This window comes from Belonocnema kinseyi, chromosome 4 (assembly GCF_010883055.1).
Source record: "Belonocnema kinseyi isolate 2016_QV_RU_SX_M_011 chromosome 4, B_treatae_v1, whole genome shotgun sequence".
NCBI lineage: Eukaryota > Metazoa > Arthropoda > Insecta > Hymenoptera > Cynipidae > Belonocnema > Belonocnema kinseyi.
Genome location: NC_046660.1, coordinates 144,702,456 through 144,715,089, shown reverse-complemented (window position 1 = coordinate 144,715,089; position 12,634 = coordinate 144,702,456). Strand labels below are relative to the sequence as shown.

Genomic DNA, 12,634 nt, shown 5'->3' with positions numbered 1-12,634 from the left:
CTAGTCGGGAGTGGTGCTGACTGAAAACAGATGATTTGGAGCGATTCGCGCGCCATCTGTTGGTCATTCTAAGGACTTATTGAACTACCCTCGTATCTTAATCGTTATCCAACTTATCCAGCTTATTAGGTTGTTTAGCGAGGTGTCTGAATTTCAGCTGTTTTACGATTTTTTATAATTTTAAAGGTAAAGAAGAGCAACGTTTGTCATAAAAATGGTATGTTTGCCTGGGGCGTAGCGACGGTGGTGGGGGGCACATCCCAATTTTCGACAGCCAGCAATTCTAGGATTTTACATAAATCAATTGAGGCAATTTTTTTCAAATTGGTAATTTTTAATAATATAGGCAATTATCAAAAATTTGTCGGCACCAAATGTTGAAAAATTAGAAATGAATTTGGATTTTCCTAAAAATATATTTCGTTGATTTAAAATTTCGGCATTTTTATTTAAAGACTAATTTATTTAAAAAGTATAAAATAAATATATCTAACTCGGGAAAATGTGAAGAGATCAGTCGGTAAGTCGACAGTCCTTTTTTGCTCGAAATTTTGGAAAGTATATCAAGATTAACAATGTGAAATTGACTGCATTCCAAAGAAATTTTTAATACTTCTAAATAGATGCAAACTAATAGAGGATCAAAGCAAAAAAACAACAAAGTGTTAATGACTAAGTTAAGGTAGTCTGGCTATTGGATCGATCAGATGAAAAATCATTAAACTTAATTTTTTGTGGAGAAATGTGTCCTCTTTCACGTAATGCCTTTTTTATGGGCCCTTTACAGGTTAAAATTTGAATTTTCACTGTTTAAAGTCGTGTCAAAAAACATGGCATCTTATGGAGAGGCCTTTCGCGAGCTTCTAAAATGGTTAATTTTGGCTTTAAAACACGTTGAATATTGTTAGGAAAACTTTTTTCAGACAGAAAATATAATGCAAAATTTGAATTCTACTCAATTACATTTGCTTCCAGGGTATTTGTGCTTAATTTTAGCAAAATGTAGCCTAGAATAAAAAATGTAGCTAGAATCGATTCAAATCAACATTTAAGAGCATATGATACTTAGAAAATTGTCGATTTTACCAGTTTTAGGTTCCCCCGGCTTTTTTTTCTAGAAAAATAAACATTTTGTCTTACAAATTTGGGAAATGATAGCGAATATGTTAACGGACGTCCCCACACACTTTTTATGCGTTAATTCAAAAAAGTTTTAATTTAGCAAAATGTGATTAATTTGCATAGCGCTTAGGAATTAGTATCAATTTTTTCAGTGTGAGATTCCCCCGGCTTTTTTCCTAGGATAAGAAATATTTTGTCTTCAACATGTGGGAAATAATAGCGAACATGCTAACGGATGTCCCCGCACACTTTTTTTTCAAAAAATTTTGATTTTGCTAACACCGTGTGTATATTTCGAGGTTATGTGTGTTACAATTCTCCCAAGCGTTACTTCCAAACTACAAAATATTTTTGGCCGAAAACTTTTGACTTACAAATAAACGTAGTAACTAATCTCCCAGAGCTAACCTTGTTTGCAGGCAATTAGAAAAGTTTATTTCATAAATAATTTCCAAATTATCGGAAAGGCAGGGATGAAAAACGGCGTAACCTTAAAAAATAATGTATACAATTTTTATTAAGCGCAATAGATTTTTTGTTATTATCCCTCAAAAAAGAGTCCAGGGACGTCCGTTATGATATTTTATAGCATCTCCGAATTCAGTTTTTAAAAATTTTCATTTTTGTGGGAAAAAAGCCGGGGGAACTGTACTCGATTGACCACACGACGAAGTGACACATTCCCTTAAATGTACCATTTATTATTATTTAAAAAACATTTTATTTATATTGATCTACATAAAAATTTGTTACCTAATTTAATCATTGATATCCTGGCCAAATTTTGTATTTAATTCCAAATTTCAGAAAAAATAATGGACATAGCTTTGCCCTGCTTTCACAGTAGCCGGACTACTTTAATGTCCGACTCAATGATCAAAGAATCATATGATTCTATTATATTTTATTTAAATTGTTTATTTTATTTTATTGGTACACATGCCACGCTGTTACACCATTAACGAGCAACAAAGAAAGAAACCAATTAAAGCATAATATAAATAGATGAAAATAAACATAGCTGATTATTAATTGTATCAAATAGTTTCTTAGTTAGCTTATATATTGTTCATATAGTTCATCGATGCTATATGCGTTATGCTTCATTGTTCTCTAATGGTTCTATGATTGATAATGGATATATGTAATATAATATATAATAATATTATTCAATTAAAACGTATAATAATTAAATTATTATTATTAATTATACTATAATAAATTATAATTTCGCTACCGCCTTCATTTGAATCTAGCCTCTTTGAGCTAGTAGTTCGGAAGAAAATCCGCCCCGATGCAACGTGCCGCCTCTCTCATAACAGAAATGACGCGTCGAGTATTTAAGAAAGCAGTCGACGCGAAGCAAAGGTTACTTACCTGGAGCCGAGGCTACCGTGATCAAAAAAAGGTTCCTTCAGGGCGGGGCTCTTCTAGTGCACTACGGTCAAGCTGACCCCTGCTTTTTAAAATAATATTCCACAAATTTTGAAAAAATTCTCAAAATTTTAAACATTATTCTACAATAGCATAGGGACAAATCCCAGTCGAGAAATATTTCACAAATTTTGGGGAGTTTTCTTTACAGAAAGTTCGGGAAAATTCCAAAACTAATGAGTAAATTCCCATCTAGGTTGGAAAGTTTCCTCACGAAATGTTGGGAAATTTCCTATCATTCTTTGAGATTTTTTTCTCCAATGTTTGAGAATATTCTCAAAGTGACTGTATGAAAAGCATCCCAAACTTTTTGGGAAAATTCCCAAAAATTTTTGTAGTGTACCAAATGTCCGAATTACAAATTCTTTGTCAATTTAAAGTCGTAAAAAAACAACATCCTGTAAATTTAGTCGAGAAATTCGTTATCAACAATTTCTTATTCAGAATTTAATTTTTGTGTAGTCGAGTAGGAGAAAATTTTGTTCTCCGTAAAAAATAGATTTTATTGATTTTTTTAATAGACGAAACTATAAACTACAACATAATATTTTTTTATACTTAAATTCGATATTTGTTGTTAAAAACTTGATTTTTTATTAAAAAATTATATTATATCTGCGCCTCTGAATACAATTTTAACAACAATTTATCTGTTTCAACACTTTTTTTATGTTTTAATGCTATAGGTTAGCTAAGATTTTTTCGAAACTAAGTCATTCGGGTCCTTGGTAAATTCGAGGCTCACTTAAGAAAGCCTCACCCTCAGGTAATGTCGTTTCCTGGAACTCAGTAGGGATATACCCGTTTGTGTGTTCCATCGAAAAGGCAAAACCATCGCTGAAAATAATAAAATTAGAAGGTCAAGAATGTGGGAGTCAATTCGATGATGATTACAAGACTAGACACGAAACCTCTACAAATAATGGGAAACATGTTAGATGTAAAGATTTGGAACACCAAATCAAAACAATCTTCGACCGACAATGTATATAATAAATTATAGAAAAATTATTCTTTCTGTCTTACGGTCACAGAAAAATAAAACACATTGGAGCTGTCATTTGAACTCAATTTATTTTCAGACAAACTTAAATTTAAATCTTAGACAAACCTAAAATTAAATTTTGTACTTTTAAAGAAAATTTTTTGTAACTAAACAAAGATGACATTAATTGATTATTCTTGTGCAAATTTGATTAATATTCAAAATTTCATTTAGTAAATTAACATAAATATTGCGAAATATGTGTATAAATATAGATTCAATAATACGTCTTTGATAAGTGTTTTTTTCAGAAGCTTATATTTTAATATTGCTGAATACAAAGTCGAAATAACGATTAAATTTCAAGAGTGTTGTGACAAACCTGTATTTAAATTCCCAATTGTACGGTCTCTTTTATGTTCGGCAATTCTAGTTTTTAATCTCTTCCCATTTTAACCTATAAAAACTTTATTACAGCATGATGCATTCTATCATCTAAATGACACCAGACAAATTTTCAATGCTATCCCTGGCTTTCTTTTTTAATAAATAGTTATCTAAATTGTTAGTGCTTTTGAAATAAACATTTATGTTAAATTCTTTTAATGAACTTCATAAATGTTCAGAGAGACCTTGTATGTACGTAAGCGTAACTTTTAAATCAAATTTATTGTAAGTATCAATTAATTTATTTTTCTTATTAGTGTTGTTATAAATTTCATGGACACGCTCAGTAACAATTTCATTAATTAAAGGAAGAGGATAGTTGTTAGATACTAATGTTGTTTTTAGTTGACTTAAATTTTATCTTCTATATTGCACGTTACTTAATTTGACACATCCATCAACTAAACCTTTAATTAAACCGATTTCATGACAAAATAAATTATGTGAATTGTAATTGAGATATCTCTCAGAACAAGCCGGTTTTTTGCACCAATTTGTTAATAAATAACCATCTGGAGCCTTAATTATTTGCAAATCAAGGTAGCTTATAACATTGTTTATTTCAATTTCATAGGTGAATTTTATGCAATTCTCTATAGTGTTAAACACGTTTACAAAAAGGTCAACTTTATCGGAAGGAACAATTGCTATGATATCGTCGACATATATTTATATAGGATAGGTGTGAAATCTAATAAATCCAGAGCCCTTTTTTCAACATCTTGCAATACTAAATCTGAAGCTACCGGAGATAAGGGCGAACTCATTGGACAACCTGATATTTGTTTATAGAATTTGTTATTGAAGGAGAAAACAGTACCATTTAAAATAGTTCTAGTCTCTATTAATAATTCATTCTTAGTTATTTTGGTTAAATTATGATTTAAAATAAGCTTTTCTTCGATGCAATCTAAAGCAAGATCAAGCGGAATGCTATTAAATATCGACACAATATCAAAGGAAACTATTGAGTGGGTTTTAGGTAAATTAATGTTTTTTAGAATATCTTTAAGTTCGCAGCTATGCTTTACAAACGAACTAGCGTTTTGTGAAACTGGTTTGAAGATATTAGAAATGTATGTGGATAAATTGTAAGTAGGAGAACCAACTGTAGAAAAAATTAATCTCCATTTTAAATCAGGCGTATGTACCTTTGGAAGAGAATAAGCTTTTTCCACAACACTATTGTGAGTTTTTAACCGGTATGTACATTGAAAATTTATCAATCTTTTATTCTCCCATCGAATGACTATGTCATTACATTAATTTTATAATGTTGGAATCATACTAGTTTTTATATTTTTATATAGAATATTCTTAAGAATATTTTCAACAGTTTTATGGTAGTCATCCCTATTAGCTGCAACGGTTTGAGTTCCCTTATCTGCTTTTACAATAATTGAATCTTTATGTTCATTTTGAAAATTTTCAACTAATTTGACTTATTTTTCTAAATTTTTAAATTTATTTATGTTTTTATGATTTGAAACTAATTAAGTAACAGTTTTTCGAAGATTAAGTTTTACATTTTCTTCCTTAATATTTTTGATAGAATTTTCAATATTTGCTTATTTAATATTCGAAAAACTGTTACTCTAGTAATTTCAAATAATAAAAACATAAATTAATTTTTAAACTTAGAAAAATCAGTCAAGCTAGTTAAAAATTTTCAAAATGAACATAAAGATTTAATTTTTGTAAAAGCAGATAAGGGAAACCAAACCGTTGCAGCTAATAGAGACGACTACAATGAAACTGTTGAAAATATTCTTAAGATTAATATTCTATGTAAAAATATAAAAACTAGTATGGTTCCAACATTAGAAAATAAATGTAATGACATACCTGATTTAAAATGGAGAATAATTATATAATAATTATATATATATATACATATATAATTATATAATTAAAATAATAATAATTTTTTTAATAGCCATTAGAACTGTTTTCAATGGTACTGTTTTCTCCTTCAATGACAAATTCTATAAACAAATATCTGGTTGTCCAATGGAATCGCCATTATCTCTGGTATTTTCAAATTGATTTTTACAAGACTTTGAAAGAAGGGCTCACGATTTATTAGATTTCACACCTATTATGTATAAAAGATATTTCGACAATAACATAGCAATTGTTCCTTCCGATAAAAGTGCCCTTTTTGTAAACGTGTTTAACAGTATAGAGGAGTGCATAAAATTCACCCATGAAATTGAAATAAACAATGTTATAAACTACCTTGATTTGCAAATACTTAAATCTCCAAATAGTTCTTTATTAACAAATTGGTACAAAAAAAACGTCTTGTTCTGGGAGATATCTCAATTATAATTTACATAATTTGTTTTGTCGTAAAATCGGTTTTATTAAAGGTTTAGTTGCTAGATGTGTCAAATTGAGTAACGAGCAATATAGAAAAGAAAATTTAAATCAACTGAAAACAACATTAGAATCTAACAATTATCCTCTTCCTTTAATTAATGACATTATTACTGAGCATGTCCATGACATTTATAACAGCACTAATAAGAAAAATAAATAGATTGATACTTACAATAAATTTATTTTAAAAGTTACGCTACAGTACATAATAGGTTTCCCTGAGCGTTTACGAAGTTTATTAAAAAAATTCTACATAAATGTTTATTTCAAAAGCACTAACAATTTAGATAACTATTTATTAAAGAAAAAAGACATACATAGCATTGAAAACTTGTCAGGTGTCATTTATATGATAAAATCCAAATGTTGTGATAATGTTTATACAGGTGAAACTGGGAGGAGATTAAAAACTAGAATGGCCGAACATAAAGAAGACTGTACAATTGGGAATATAAATACAGGTTTGTCACAACACTCTAGGAATTTCAATCATTATTTCGATTTTAAATTCAGCAATATTAAAATATTAGCTTAAAAAAAAACACTTATTAAAGACGTACTATTGAATCTATATTCATAAACAAATTTCGCAATATTTCTGTTCATTTACAAAATGAAATTTTAAATATTAATAAAAATTACCAAAGTATAATTAATTAATATCATCTTTGTTTAGTTACAACATTTTGTTTTAAATTTCAAATTTTAAATTTAATTTAAGTTCGCGCTTCTACATCATTAGTTTTATGGAAACATGGCCAATAGGGTGGTTCAAAAATGCATGGCAAATTTTTTTTGCATGCTAGAGGGCAACGATCCCCCCTTTTTTATTCTAAATCCGAAAAAAGAAATTCCGTAATTTTTTATTTTTTTATTTGAACAGGTGCCGGTTCTGACTTGAAGTTTCCCATGTAAAATACATGGGGGAAAATCACTTTTTTGAGTTTTTAGAATAATTTTTTAGGGCTTGAAAAAATGTGACGGGAAAGTATGGGGCCAGTAGAGAATTATCTAACGAAGAATTTCATCTATCAGAAATATGGGTTTGACACCCCTACCACACCCCTAAGAGTACCTGAAAACTACCCTTAAAACAAAAAATGTCAATTTTTCATGAAATCGACCTTTTGAACACTGTAGTCTCGTATTTTTTACTTAAAATTATTAATATTGGTCTAGTTGAATATTCATTAACATTGTTTGATTCAGTTTTTTTTAAATTTTTGTGAAAATAAAAATGATTACTTGAATATAACTGATAAATTACTAATTAATCAGTAATTAATTATCACTGATAAAAATTCCACTAGACCCACAGTAATGATTTTTATTTAATAAGAATTCGAAACGAAATAATTCAAACAAATTTCATTTGTTTAAATAATTAAAAATGAATGAACTAATGGTTATAAATATTCGAATAGACCAATAGTGATAATTTTTAGGGAAAGAAAAATATTTTCAAACAAAAAAATTATTTAAACAAATTATATTTGTTAAAAAATTATAAATTAATTGACCAATGATATAAAATATTCCACTAGACTAATAGTCATAATTTTAAGGGAGGGAAATGCTTCGTTAAATAATTCTTTACAGGACCCCACACTTTCTTGTCACATTTTTTCAAACCCTGAAAAATTATTCCAAAAACTCAAAAAATTAATTTTTCCCCATGCATTTTACATGGGAAACTTCAAGTCAAAACCGGCACCTGCTACAATAAAAAAATTAAAAATTAGGGAATTTCTTTTTTCGGTTTTGGCATGAAATTGTGGGGAACGTCTACCTCTAAAAAAAAGCGTTTTTGAGACACCCTAATGGCCAATCATTGCGTTTCACTTTATATACTGCTTTATCCTTATCAAGGATTTACCGCCTTAATTATCTCCTAGTCATATGTTCGTCGTTGTCCTAAAACACTTAAAAGATTTTTAAATTGTTAATAATGTATTTTTACGAGAGAGAAGCCTCTTCAATTTTATCAGGCTTTCTCCTTACTTACTCATCTTCAATATTTGTTTGGAGTCTTAATTTTTCAACTCATAACAACGTACCAAATTATTTTAAACATGGCACTGGATTTTCTCATGTATCGACTCCAAAATTGGAATGATTTTTGTTTCTCATACAAATTGATTTAAACTAACGTATTATTATTTAAATATTTTTTACTCATCAATAATGTTTTAACTGCTTATATTTATTTTACATTTTGTATTAGCTTATTATAATTACTCATTTAGATGCTATGAAAAAGACACGCAGTGATGCCAAAACGTCGAAGTTTAGTTTGTCTAAACATAAATTGAATTAAAGTAATAGTTTAAATTTGTTTTATCTTGCTGTGACCCTAAGTGAGAAAGAATAATTTTTCTACAAACGTGTTAGAGTCAAACACGCCGCGCTGGAGCTTCGTCATATCTGTTTGAGGCCTCTAAAAGAAAAACTATTGTCCCATCTGTCCTGCCTTCTTCAACTTCATCAAGTCCTGATCTTGCTGCGTCTAAACACCCTAGATTTCCAGCTGCTGAAGCAGAAGTCACTGAATTACTTACACACGATTCACCTCAAAACAGCAAATCCCCAGCTGCTTCAATTCCATTGTCCCCTCAAAGGATGAATAAAGTCCAATCATAATTTCCACAAGTATCTTCTCGTTTATCACTGGTACCATATAGATTAGTGTCACCGGTATCACAATCGTGACATTAGTCGATATCATCATCAGGTGTACCATTATTGACTGCTTCACAAATATCCAACCGATGCAGATATATCATCAAACAAGCAGTGTCGATTCAATCCAGCATGGTATTCCGAATTCTCATTTTTAGAGTGCAGTAATTACAAAGATGCTGCATTTTGCTTAGCTTGCGTTTTATTCTTGGAAGGAATTTAAAGGCCTCACGCTAGTCCGGACTGTGTATCGGTGGGCGTTCATCATTGGCATAAAATGAAGAGTCGAGGTAAAAATAAAGAGTGAAAACCGATTCACCATTTAACTTCTGAATCTCCTCGAGCAGCTCTACGTGATTATTGAAATTTCGTTAATGAATAAGGTCATGCCGACGTTTTACTGGACAAATCCTCAATAGACCACAAAATTCAAGAAGAACAGGAAAGAGAGTATCGTTTGAGAGTCTTGCTAGTCTTAATTGATGTGCATCATTTCTTTAATTTTTACCTTTGGTTGATGTAAAAAGTTTTTGGTGTTAAAAGGTCCAAATAAAACAACGAATTAAATATAAAAAATATATATTGGAAAATCTATATTGTTTTTAAAGAGCTTGATTTTAATGTGTATGATAAATAGTGTATATATTTTTTTAAAGTTATAAATAAAATTATTTACCTGAAAATATTAGTTGAGAATGAAGAAAAAGAGCGACGAAAAAGATTCCATTTTTATTAGCAAGAAATCCTTTAGAATGTTTGGGATAATATATCAACTCGCAAATTAAGTTATTTATCATGTATTTCATCAAATACATGATAAAATTGTCCGGCTTGACTTGTATATTAGTGTTAGCGTAAGTTAACATTAAAATGGTTGTGTGAATAGGAAAGAAAAATAAAGGTACTAAAGTTACAGTTTGATGACAGAAATTTAGTCAGAGGTTATGTTAAGCGAAATACGTATATAGATTTGAATAAAAGTTGTTATCTTAGCAAGAGTTAAGTACGTAAACATTATGTTGATTTTGACGAAAAATTATAAAAAGAAAACAAGCAGCACAAGAAAATAAAGCGTCCTCTTAAGCTTCAGAAACTCAACGAGTGTTTCGAAAGTAATCTCTTGTCGGCGGGCTGGTGAGTGTTATTGAAAGTACTCAGAATTGACAGTAATTGACATATATAAATATATATATATGTATATAATTATTAAAAATTTGTCCCGGGAGCGAGTACTAATCTGAAAAATTGCATCCGCTCCCAGCGAAATCGCGGTAAAATTTCAGCCATAACCACGTCTCACGAAAGTGAGATGAGTGGTTACAGTCTGTAACGGAATCAAGGCAACGATCCAGCAAAAACCTCGTGCATGCTAAGAACACGGAGCGACCCAAGAACTACCGCCTTCTGCATTTTTCCCGCAAGAGTTTTAGCATATTGTTGATACGGAGGGATGCTTTTCAGGCTATAAACGAGTGAAAGCTTGGCACCTCCAAGAGCGCCGATGATAAAGACGATTAGTTTAACAGAATATTCCCGGTACAATCGTTGAAACTCCCTTATAAGGTCTCTACCTCTCTTTCTTTTTATTCTCCTTGACTATAATGTTTTTCTCAGCTTTGGATTTCGGTCGTTCCCGCATGAGTTGGACAACTACATAATATGTGCGCTAAATGCTCGGTGTATGCATGGCACGCCCTGCAGCTATCATCGGGAATGTTTTGGCTCAAAATGTGGCGACGGTATGTTAAGGTAGAAATGACACCGCCTTGGCATGCCAAAATGAAACCCTCGGTACCAGACTTCAATCCGGGCGATTTAAGGAAAGTAAACGTTAGCTCACACGACATAGACTACTCGAGATAGTTCGATTTGATGCATTTTGCTCACCCCTAATACTGAAGTTAAGTCCAAGTGTTTTAGCAGCCTCATCCGCTGCTTTGTACAGAAACGCTCCTTTGCCCGCTTTTTCGTGATTCCTGACCATTTTAAGAAGTGGGTCTCTTCCATTTGTGACTCTATGTGCTCTATCCAGAATAATCCCGTTGTGAAGACATTCAAGACTCAATATTCCGCGACCACTTTGGCGGCGTGCGATGTACAGTCGCGGAACAGAAGACTTAAGATGCATGCTTTTGTTCATGTGCATTACCTTTCTTGTCCCGATATTAAGGGATCTGAGCTCGTTCTTCGTCCATGGAACTACTCCAAATGAATAGAGTACTACCGGGACGGCAAGCATGTTCGTTTCAGATACTTTGTTCCTCGCCGGCAGTTCGGAAGATCAAATTTGCCGGATGAGACGTTTGAATCTGCTTCGGAGAGTATCCTTTATAGATTTAACGTTCTGAATGCGGCTCTGTGGCACGCCCAGGTATGTATAAGTCTCTCCGGCGCAAAGGTCTCGTATAGAGCTTCTACCAACGAGCTCAGGATCTTCAGGGATGCCATTAAGTTTTCCTCGCTTCAAATAAACCTTGGCGCATTTGTCTACCCCAAATTCCATTTCCATTTCCTTAGTATATCGTACGACAATCCCTAGAGCTAGATGTAGTTGCTCTTTGTTTTTAGCATAGATCTTAAGATCGTCCATGTAAAATGCGTGAGTGACCTTGTAATTTCGATCTGCTGGTTTGCCGCACAAGTACTTGTCGGAATGGCGAAGTGCTATAGATAGTGGCAATAATGTAAGGCAAAAGAGGAGTGGGCTCATGGTGTCGCCCTGAAAGAAAACTTTTTGAAAGGTGACCTTGTTAGTTGTCACACAATTTTTTCCAGATAAGATAGTAAGTCTGGTTTTCCAAAGCGGCATCAATCTCTTTATACACTTAACGATTTGCGGATGAACCTTTAAGCTTTTCATAAGACAGATGATAAGTCTATGGGAGGTCAAATCGAAAGCTTTCCGATAATCAATCCAGGCCATTGATAGGTCACGCTGGTAGAATGCTACATCTTTGCAGACATATCTATCGATGAGCAGGTTCTCCCGACATCCCACTATGCCTTTCTTTGAGCCTCGTTGTTCATACATTTCATACCACACAGGTTCAGTTGCCCGTACAATCCTATCATTTAGGATAGCTGTGAATATCTTATACAGTGTGTTCAGACAAGTGATTAGCCTGTAATTCTTCGGGTCAGATAAGTTGCCTATTTTCAGCAGGAGTATTGTGCGCCCTTCCACCAACCACTCCAGAATAGGCTCTTCCAACTTTAAATATGAGGTGAAAATACGGGCCAAATGCTGATGGGTTGAAAGAAACTTCTTCCACCAGAAGGTTTTGATACAATCTGATCCCGGTGCAGAATAGTTCTTCATCCCTCTTAATACTTTTTTCACCTCCTCGGTAGTGATGGGTGGGCATTCTTGATCAGGTGTTATGAGGGCATCACACAGCTCCTTGAAGCTATTTATATTTTCTGAGTCGTCGTACTGTCTATGCTGCATTTCGTAGACTTTTTTCCAAAATACTTCGACATCCTCTGGTTTGGGCGGGTGGTCGACAGTAACTGGAGGGTCTTGGAAGAGTCAAGATGGGTCAGAGAGAAACTGTTGATTTTCTCTGACCCACCTCTCCATCCGTT

At 32.2% G+C, this 12,634-nt stretch overlaps 1 protein-coding gene, 1 long non-coding RNA gene and 1 pseudogene across 2 annotated transcripts in view; 2 read left to right on the top strand and 1 right to left on the bottom strand.

Annotated features, from left to right (window-relative positions):
* Nucleotides 1-12,634, bottom strand: part of LOC117171538 — a 139,483-nt gene that overhangs the window by 48,475 nt on the left and 78,374 nt on the right. The gene's annotated exons all lie outside the window — the stretch shown is intronic.
* Nucleotides 1-12,634, top strand: part of LOC117171537 (BET1 homolog) — a 158,388-nt gene that overhangs the window by 118,039 nt on the left and 27,715 nt on the right. The gene's annotated exons all lie outside the window — the stretch shown is intronic.
* LOC117172212 lies at nucleotides 2,492-2,633 on the top strand (annotated as a pseudogene).